Source organism: Haliaeetus albicilla, chromosome 17 (genome assembly GCF_947461875.1).
Source record: "Haliaeetus albicilla chromosome 17, bHalAlb1.1, whole genome shotgun sequence".
Taxonomy (NCBI): domain Eukaryota; kingdom Metazoa; phylum Chordata; class Aves; order Accipitriformes; family Accipitridae; genus Haliaeetus; species Haliaeetus albicilla.
This window is the reverse complement of record NC_091499.1, coordinates 22,433,534-22,442,364: the sequence shown is the minus strand read 5'-3', so window position 1 is coordinate 22,442,364 and position 8,831 is coordinate 22,433,534. Positions and strand designations below refer to the sequence as shown.

General features: G+C 43.0%; 1 pseudogene; it reads left to right on the top strand.

Annotated features, from left to right (window-relative positions):
* The first annotated feature begins 1,022 nt into the window (after positions 1 to 1,022).
* LOC104314387 (calcium homeostasis modulator protein 6-like) lies at positions 1,023 to 5,867 on the top strand (annotated as a pseudogene).
* Positions 5,868 to 8,831: the final 2,964 nt, after the last annotated feature.

Here is an 8,831-nt window from a genome sequence, read left to right as displayed (position 1 = left end):
CAGCCCCCCCAGGTGGGGCTCGCCCCGGCCATCGCTGCTCCCCATTTGACTCCTAGCACAGCTACACCCTCGCTTTCCAACCAGGGTGGTCTCTCCTCCCTCTCCCACCTCTTTCTGGAGTATTTACTGGAAACATGTTTGCTTGGAGGGGAGGGTTAATCCTTTTTCACGCAGAGCTCCCTGCCCTTTTCCCAGGAAGCTTGTTCCTGAAATCGTATTTTATTACAGATAAATAAAACACTGCTAAAATTAGGCTCAGAAAGTGAAGTAGCAGCACTTCTTGGCTGTACTCTTTCCCCTGTGTGGTCGTCGTCTGCTCCAGAGGACTGCCGCTGGTCGTTGGGATCCCTTGTTAAACCAGTGGTGGTCAGAGGCAGCCCACGTCCCTGTCTCTGTAATGAGGTGCCTTTGCAGTGATTTCACCTTGCTTCTGTTGTTTCTGCCACCCCGACATCTGCTACGACTTTTTCAGACATGGTGAATTCTGGTTTCAAGGTACACTAACCATTCCCTCTGGGTAAAAATCAAGGCAATGATATTTGCCAATATTCTGGATAGTTAAACTTCTGCTTTAAAGAGCTGCAGGTATACTTTACCAGACTGCCTGACCAGAAAGCAAAATGGCAGGTCAAATTCAGTGGAGGGGAAGTGGTGTTCAAACTGAAACCAAATCCTACCTTCATATATATACTGATAGACTCTAAACTGACTGATATTATCCCTCAGGACTGAGATTTTTTTATTATAATACATAACTCACTAAAGTATCAACTCAGTGCTTCATGGATGATCCAAAAGCAGTTAAAATTCCAGAAATTATTACAAGGAAATAGAAAACAAAACTGTGTCAGTATGCTGTTGTAGCAAACTGCGATTCAGCTGCACCTTAAATGCACTGTAAATCTGGCATACCCCCCATTTCCCATTATGTAAAAAATGATACCTGAATCCTAGAGACTGGTTCAGGTGGCAACCTGGCTTAAAAAAACAAAAAAAGAAACAAATATTACATCAGACAAGGAATGGCTAAATCTATTAGTGGCTCCTCAGCCTGGAAAACAGGGGGCTATGATGAAGATGTGCAAGATCAAGAGCGGATGGAGAGACCAGGTAGGGATCCACTGTTTTCTCTCTTCCCCTGCCAGAACTTGGGGGCATCGAATGGGGGAGTGTCAGGTTTGAATGAAGGTTACACACGCTTCCTATACAATGTCTCGGATGTTAAAAAAGTCTGCATGGGTTAAAACTGAAACCGGACAAATTTACAGAAGAAATACATCAGCAGGTGGTAGATGCAAAGGAAATTCCTGAAATGCAGATTGTTGGGGCGTGAGTGCATTCCTGAGCTTGCTTTCTGTGCCCTCGTGCTCCTTCCCCAGCTTTCCGCTGGAACCAAGAGGTGACCAAACTAACTCAGCCTTCAGGCTGATTCACTCCGGCTGGTTTTACACCTTTCTATTACCCTGCCACGCGATAACAAAGCAAAGTCTCCTCCAGGCTGACGCAGGCGTTTGGGTCAGTGGCAGGGTTTCTCGGCGGCAGCAGCTCAGCACGGAGCCCAGCGTTCGTCCGCGCCAGCTTTCCAGCCGCTGGGCTCCTGCGGCCCCCGGTACGGCACGGAGCGATGCGGGCAGCATCACCCCTTGCTGCCTTGTCAGCACCAACACCGGGCTGGCTGACCTGGAGGCAGCGTTCGCCTGAGCCCGGGGTGATGCTCTGGCTTTGTGGTAAACTGTGCGGTGATAACACCCGGGAAGAATCGGTGCAGTGTAAATGACAGCATTTGAAATCGGATCAGGATGAAGTCATACCGCTGATGCACCTAGTGAGGGAGACAGCTTATGCCCTAAGGGGCAGGTGATTTTGACTCTCAAACCCCAGGTAAGTGGTTGTGGCAGAGAAAATGACAGCGACCACCAGCTCTCCGGCTGGCTGCACGGCTGGCTGTCACCAAGCACGTAACAACAGCAAACTACCGCACTGCCTACATCGCCTCAGAGAGCTTCAGCTACATGGCTATGAGCAAGCAATGAAGCTTCAGCTTCCTTAATTCTGAATGCCAGTTCACCTCATCTAGATTTAGAAGAGACAAACCTTAGCTAGGAGCCTGGTCGAGCTCCCTCAGGGCATGAACAAAACCTATGGACTCTAGGAGCAAATGTTTTCATAGGCAGCTCAGTCTTCCAAGCCCAGGAATCCCTTCCAGATATTTTTCTTCATTATGCAAGCCTTTTCCATGATTTTTCCGCGTCATGCCATCTGCTTAGTTTCTGCTCGTTTAGGGGTGGATTTTTTTCTGGGCTACAAAGCTGCCACTACGTGCCACGGAGGAGGGAGTCCAAAGTCTGGTTCCTGGCAAATGGTACTCTGGTAGCTGAAGCTTCAGTGGAAACCACTTACTGGGTCATTGCTATGTGTGCACTGGCTAATTTGCTCTAACTATAACTAATTTTAAAAGATTAATTGATTAGCTTGAATAATTAAGATGTTTGTAGCTGAACTGTCTGCCAGAAGAGAACAAGCCATATTGTGTTGCTCATGGTAAGGCAGGATGAAAAAATGTACACAGTTCTGGGTGGTGTTCTCACATTTTATTCACACTTTGAATCTGTTGCGTCACTGAGAAGCTTCACTGAAAAGATTATGAGGTTTAAGGCATTGCTAGTTACAATGCATGTGTGGACAAGTACAAACTATTTTTATAGAAACAAAGATAGATCTTTGCTGGTTTGATGTTGATTACTGGGGTGGGTCTCCACTTGACCTTGACACGGTGCAGTGAGCGGGTGCTCTGCTGTCTCCTTTGAGAGCTGCTGCTGTGCCTCAGTGCATCACCACCACCGCTGAATGTGACAGCTCTGCAAGCTTCTCTAAGCTGTGGGAGCTTCAGGATACTTGTCTTTCTCTTTTCCTTTTCTGACTAAGATTTCACCGTCCTGGGTCACAGCATTGTGTCCCTGCTGACGGCTGCCAGCGAGCACACCTTCTCCTTGTGGTGTTCAAGCATCCCGGCAATCCTGGGAACGTGCTGTACGGCTCCGTCTTCCTCGCAGTGCCTGCCTTCATCCTCTTTCTGCTTGGCTGAAACATGGTGAACGCCAGGACGTGGTGCCTGGGGACAGGCAGCTGCCCTCCGAAGATGTGCTGAGCTGCAGCCCCTGGGGAACCTGCTCCCACCGCTGCCTCGTGCTGCCGTCGGTGACAGCCAGGGCTTTGGTGGACCCAGGCTTCTCCTGGATCACGGTAGCCAGGCTCAGAGCCAGCTTCTACGAGTGCGCAGCCAGCGGGAGCAGCCTGATAATGAACGTCGTGTGTAAAGATAAAGGACGAGAGTGCCACAAGCTGCTGCTCAAAACACCCTGCAACGAGAAGTTATTGGAGGAGATACTAGGCGAATTCCTCAGCCTTCAGGCACAGTCCCAGGTAGAGCCTCACCGCTCTTCTCTTCACCCTATGGGCTTCAACGCTGGCTGCTCAACGCATGGTTGTGCCTGCTGGGGACTAAACAGTCCTCTCTCACACTATATATTGTACCAAATGTACACCATTGGCAAAAATTCATTAGCAAAAAAAAACCTAACAGAAAGGTAGCAAGTGTATATTTGTGCTATTTTCTGATTTTGCGTGTTTGCATGGCAATTGTTTGGCACTGCCATTTACAAAACCTCTCTCAAAGCCAGGCAGGGAACCAGCCTAGAGACCAGAACTTTCCACAGCAAGTTTTCTTCTCATTTAACTTAGGCATGGTATGAGTTCTTATCTTTTTCCACTTTCACCCCTTTAAATACCTCAGACTTCTGTAAGTACACGTTAGGTGAGGGGAAGCTGAGGTCACGAATAGAGAGGAAGCTGAAGCCTCTTCGCAACAGAGAGCTGGCAAGTGAAACAAATAAGGACAGCTGGTTTGACTACAAATCTCAGCGCTTGGACCTATTAATAATTTCACACTTGTATTCTAGAAGAAGAGTTAAAATATGTATCTGTCTTGTTAGAGTGTTCTTGTGATGAAGGCAAACTGCATGATCAAAAAAATAGCACTTGTGTGGGGATTTTTTTTTTTTTAGAGTGAAATGAAACCCCCAAATTTTGGCAGCACTCCAGTTTTGTTTCTAGGTTTGTTTGGTCATCGTCTTAACTCCAGTGAAAAAACCAGGTTTTACCACTTTTTCTCAGGAAAACATTAAGGCTGGTTAATGGAGTTAACTTTATAAGAGACTATAATTACTTGGATTTTTGTAAGTTCCTGTTTAGTACAAATGCTTATTAAAACCAAAAAAGTGTTTATATTTGTTAAATATTTAGCATGCTGCTCTGCCAAGAAAAAGGCTGAAAAGGGGCAACTCTATACCACTGAATTCAGATAGGGTAAGAAATGAGCAAAATCAAGGAAGACTGACTGTTACTGATATTGCAATGAAATCTAAAAAAAACCCAAATGAGTCGAACAAACAGAAAAAGTGTGAGAGCATTTTTATTACTGACCATTATTTTTAATATCTGATCTACTTTCAACAAAATTAAGAACAAAAAAGAATACAAACTCATTTTTCTTCAGCACTCAATGTTTTTCTCTTGGAAAAAAATCAGCCTGAGATGAAAGGGAATGCTGTGAGGTGTCTGCCTGGACCTTCCAGCTAGGTACCACTGAGTACTGAAGGGACCAGCATCTACCTGTTTTATGTGGGGCCTTTTGAGACTTACCTAGGAATGTTAAACCATGTATAAAACAAGAATAAATTCCCATATTTAATAGTCAAATCTGTGTCCAACCTACAAAACATACAGGACACAACTTTTCCTGTGTGCTGCGGCAAGTGGCTATTTTTTGCAGGCTCAGACATCAGGGAGAGAAGGTACTTCCCAAAAGCAGATGAAAAACAGGAGGTCTAATTCGCAGCACCAGAGGCAGACAGGGTGATTCTGCACCCTCTGTACCATAAATCTAACCACAACTGCAGAAACCTCTGGTCAGTATCTGGCCTTTAAAGTTAAGAAAGCAGGATATAACTGAGGAAGAACTTCACCTTCTCTTTTTTTAGTATTCATCCTCAATCCAACCAGATCAGCTCAGGGGTGCAGAAGTTCTGTAAGGCTGGCTGAATCGTATGCACGGGATCCTCTCTTTCTGCAGCGAGCAGACTGTTACAGGCACTCCAGGGTATCTTTGCTTACAGTTTTCATGTCTGCTTCAATATTAAGTTCTATACTCCTACATATGACCATGCAAAACCACCGTTAACCCATCTTTCTCTTTTCCAAGCTGATAGGACGGCTCCTGATAGTCAGCATCATGACTGTGGCACTGATTGTAACACGTGTCATCCACTGTCGCTCCCCAGTTAGCTATCTTCAGCTCAAGTTCTGGAAAATTTGCTCAAAAAAGGAACGGGAGCTCTTTGGGACCAAGGCTAGAGAGCATGCAACCAGGCTGGCAGAAATAAATACAGATTGCTTTTTTGAAGCCACTAACCCAGCACCATTTCAGACTTCCAGCAATGAAGACTGGCGGAAGATTTCATTCTTGTAGACCTTAAATTCGTAAGAGCAGTATTACAGCATGATACACAAGTACATTAACACAAACAGAGGCAACAGCATCAGATTCGGGGAAGGAAATCAGAAACCCCCTGTTTTAGGATTTGTGGATGAAGAAGCGCAAGCGAATCAGGGTTTTAATGAAACAAATCCTTTGCAACCCTAGCAGTCTTTTAACCCTACTGATATAAGAAGAGTCTTATTCTGTGCTCTTATTGAAATCTATGCAAATTGTATGTAGAAGCTGATAGTTGTAACCTTCAGCAGATTTGTTTTTAAATACACTTTATTACTCTTGCTTAAGTACATTTAAATAAATAGATCTGTCATGATGGGAGTTTTCATATGTTGTTGTTCATTAAGAAGAGAAGAGCCACACTTGTAAAATAATCAGCATCCACAAAGATGTCAGCACGTACTATGTCAAATTATTACCAAACACTTTAAAGGCATTTGGCAGCTGGAGCAACAATACCAAACCTTCATACCTGGCAGTATCAAAGAGGCAAAAAGGAATGGAAGTTTTGATCAGAAATTCAGCTTAGTTTATTAGCTCTTACTTGACAATACATCTTTCAGTGGAGCTTAGAGCAAGCTTTAGACTAAAATACTTACTTTCAGGCCATATCTTTTAAAATCTGGGAAGCAATTAGCGTTTTGGAGCTACCTGTGCATAACAAAGGCGTCCATCAGAATGACTTCAGCTGCTTATCAGTTTGAATAGATGAGCAAAAATATCCCAACCAATTTAACCCTACATGCTCAGCAGCTTTAGGTAATAACAGTGAAGCTAAAAACTTCTGTGGTGGTGAATTTTCTTTGCCACTGCCTGATCTTGATCACCTTTTGCAGCAGGCCTTCTTAATTAGCTCTACTGCTCATTTCCTGTAGTTGTAAAGCTCTTTAATGGAAAAAAAATAGGCACTTGAATGCTGCAGGGAAAACACACCAACATTAAACTTCTTGTTTATATTCCATTTATATTTTTTCTATTTTTTTCTGACAAATACATAATTATTATGGGTTTTTTAAAAATATATAATATTACATATAGGGTTTTGGCCCTGGCATCAGTACCTAAGCTACACCTGGGTGTCCCTGCCAAATACACTGTTTAACTTGATCCAGAATGAAGTCTAAGTGCAAATTAGCATGTCTCGATGGGTTAGGCTTATGCATAACATGGCAGTATAGCTGAAGCTTATGTTAACAAACATTTACAGCACAGCTACACACTTAAGGACATTATAAATCCACAATCCATGTTAGCAAATAATAATGCTCTTAGCAAAGAACATGGAATGATAATAAACAAAGATACTAGTTTTGAGTGAAGAATGATAAAGTTCAGTTTTTCTCTGAGAAGCTTTTTTTAGAGAGGGTGAGTCATATTGTCTGGGCTGGGCTGTCCTTTCACTCCTCCCAGAAATCTTCTCTTTCTAGACAGTAAACTCTAACTTGGAAACTATTCAGACAGAGAAGAATCCCATGAAGTTGTTCATTACAGTCATTCTCCAAGGAAGAAGTAAGGGAAGAGCCTATTTTAACTAGCTGAGTATAACTAGCTTGGAAGCTTCATTCTCATTATAAAACAAAAATATAACACATGAAGGGAAAACAGGATTTAATTCTGTATGTAGAAAAGAATTTTAAAAAGTATTCATTTTGTCACAGAGTCACCGACTTGCTCGGTGCTGTTTTCCTTCCAAGAAACTTGATGATAATAGACTAACAAGTGTCCAATTTGTTACTCATGCCTCCAGGAATCACAGTTCAGTTAAAAATGTTCCATTTTACCTCTCGTATTGAAGAGTTCGTTTGTTCATTGATATTTAGAGAAAGATAAATCTACTCTGGAATGTCGTAAATGGGAAGGATATAATGTCTCGGCCCCACTGCGATCAGTGCCAAAACATTCCTTGGCGCAGTGGGGCCAGGCTTTCTTTACCTTAGAGATATAATAAAATACTTCAGGATAGATGGAAAGTCTCCACGAACAAGCCATGCCTTATTTCATTTCCCGATGAGAAGCTGCAGTGAAAAAACCCTCAGAATTCGTGTTAATCCTCTCAGCTGCATCTGGGTGGGCTTTTGCCACTTCCCACTCACGGTCACAACTGCTCGGGTCTCATTACCAAAGCTGCCTCGGCTTTCCAGGGAAGACGCAGAGCCAGCACTTCTAATTAAAATCAATGAGCAAAGGCTTCAAATGGGACTGCAATACATATCTTGAAGTTTGCTGGCAGTGATGGCAGTCTGTTTTTCGCAGATAAAGTGACTTCTAGGGGAAGGAAAAAATTTGTATCTATGTATAAGGATAGAAGCAGATATTTATATATTGGTTTTGTATGCAGTCACGTTTGAATTTTTCCTCACCTTTATGTAACACTCATATCTTCTGTACGTAATTACATTTATAATGAAAGAAATTTCAGAGAAAGAGAAGCTTCAGCACACTTGTGAGTGCTCCATTAGAGGCCTTCAAAAGAAGGGCCTACAGTAAAACGAAACACTGAGGAACACTTTTGTGAATATGTTACCAAGTGAGACAAGCAAAAGACTGTGTGTGCATAGGGTAGCTAATGTCAGCTATTAATGGTAACGTAGTGTGGGTCACTGGTTTTTCTATTGTTTATTACCATTTTTCTACCTAACATTTACTTACTCCATCTTTAGAATACAATGGACAAGGTGATCCAGTGTAGGAAGAATGCTGGAAAAAGGAAAAATGGCCATTGCCTTGTAAAAAACCTTCCTGTGGTCAGCCAAAGTCACCACATGTCCATCTCAGCCAGCTGGGCAGAACCAGCAAAAACTCCACCGAGGGCGCCGGCACAGGCAGTGAAATCGGACAAACTCCACAAGACCTTTCAGCCGTGAGTGTAAAAAAAAATAAAAAAAATGTAGGGAAACTCATTATGGGTTGTAACACATTTTTACATGTTGTACCTCGTTATTCATAGCAGGTAACGGCATACTGGGCTGAGCCCAAGGCTGGGTAATGAATAGCTTATTTTTTGTTCTGTACAAAATTATTCTGTTAAAGCACCATTATATTACACCACCACTGTACGACACTGTTAAGACAAACGAAGGCAGAAAGATTATCGTGAGGATTGCACAGATCTGGTGGGAATGAACCCCGCTGTCCCCAAGATATGAGGTGTCCCTTACTTAGCAGGATTAGGTAAACAGACTGAGGGAAAAACAGGAGACAAAGGTACAAATCACAGCGATAAAATCACAGTTAACTCTGGGCTTCACTGAATTGAATTGTGGGTTTGTATTTCAGTTTA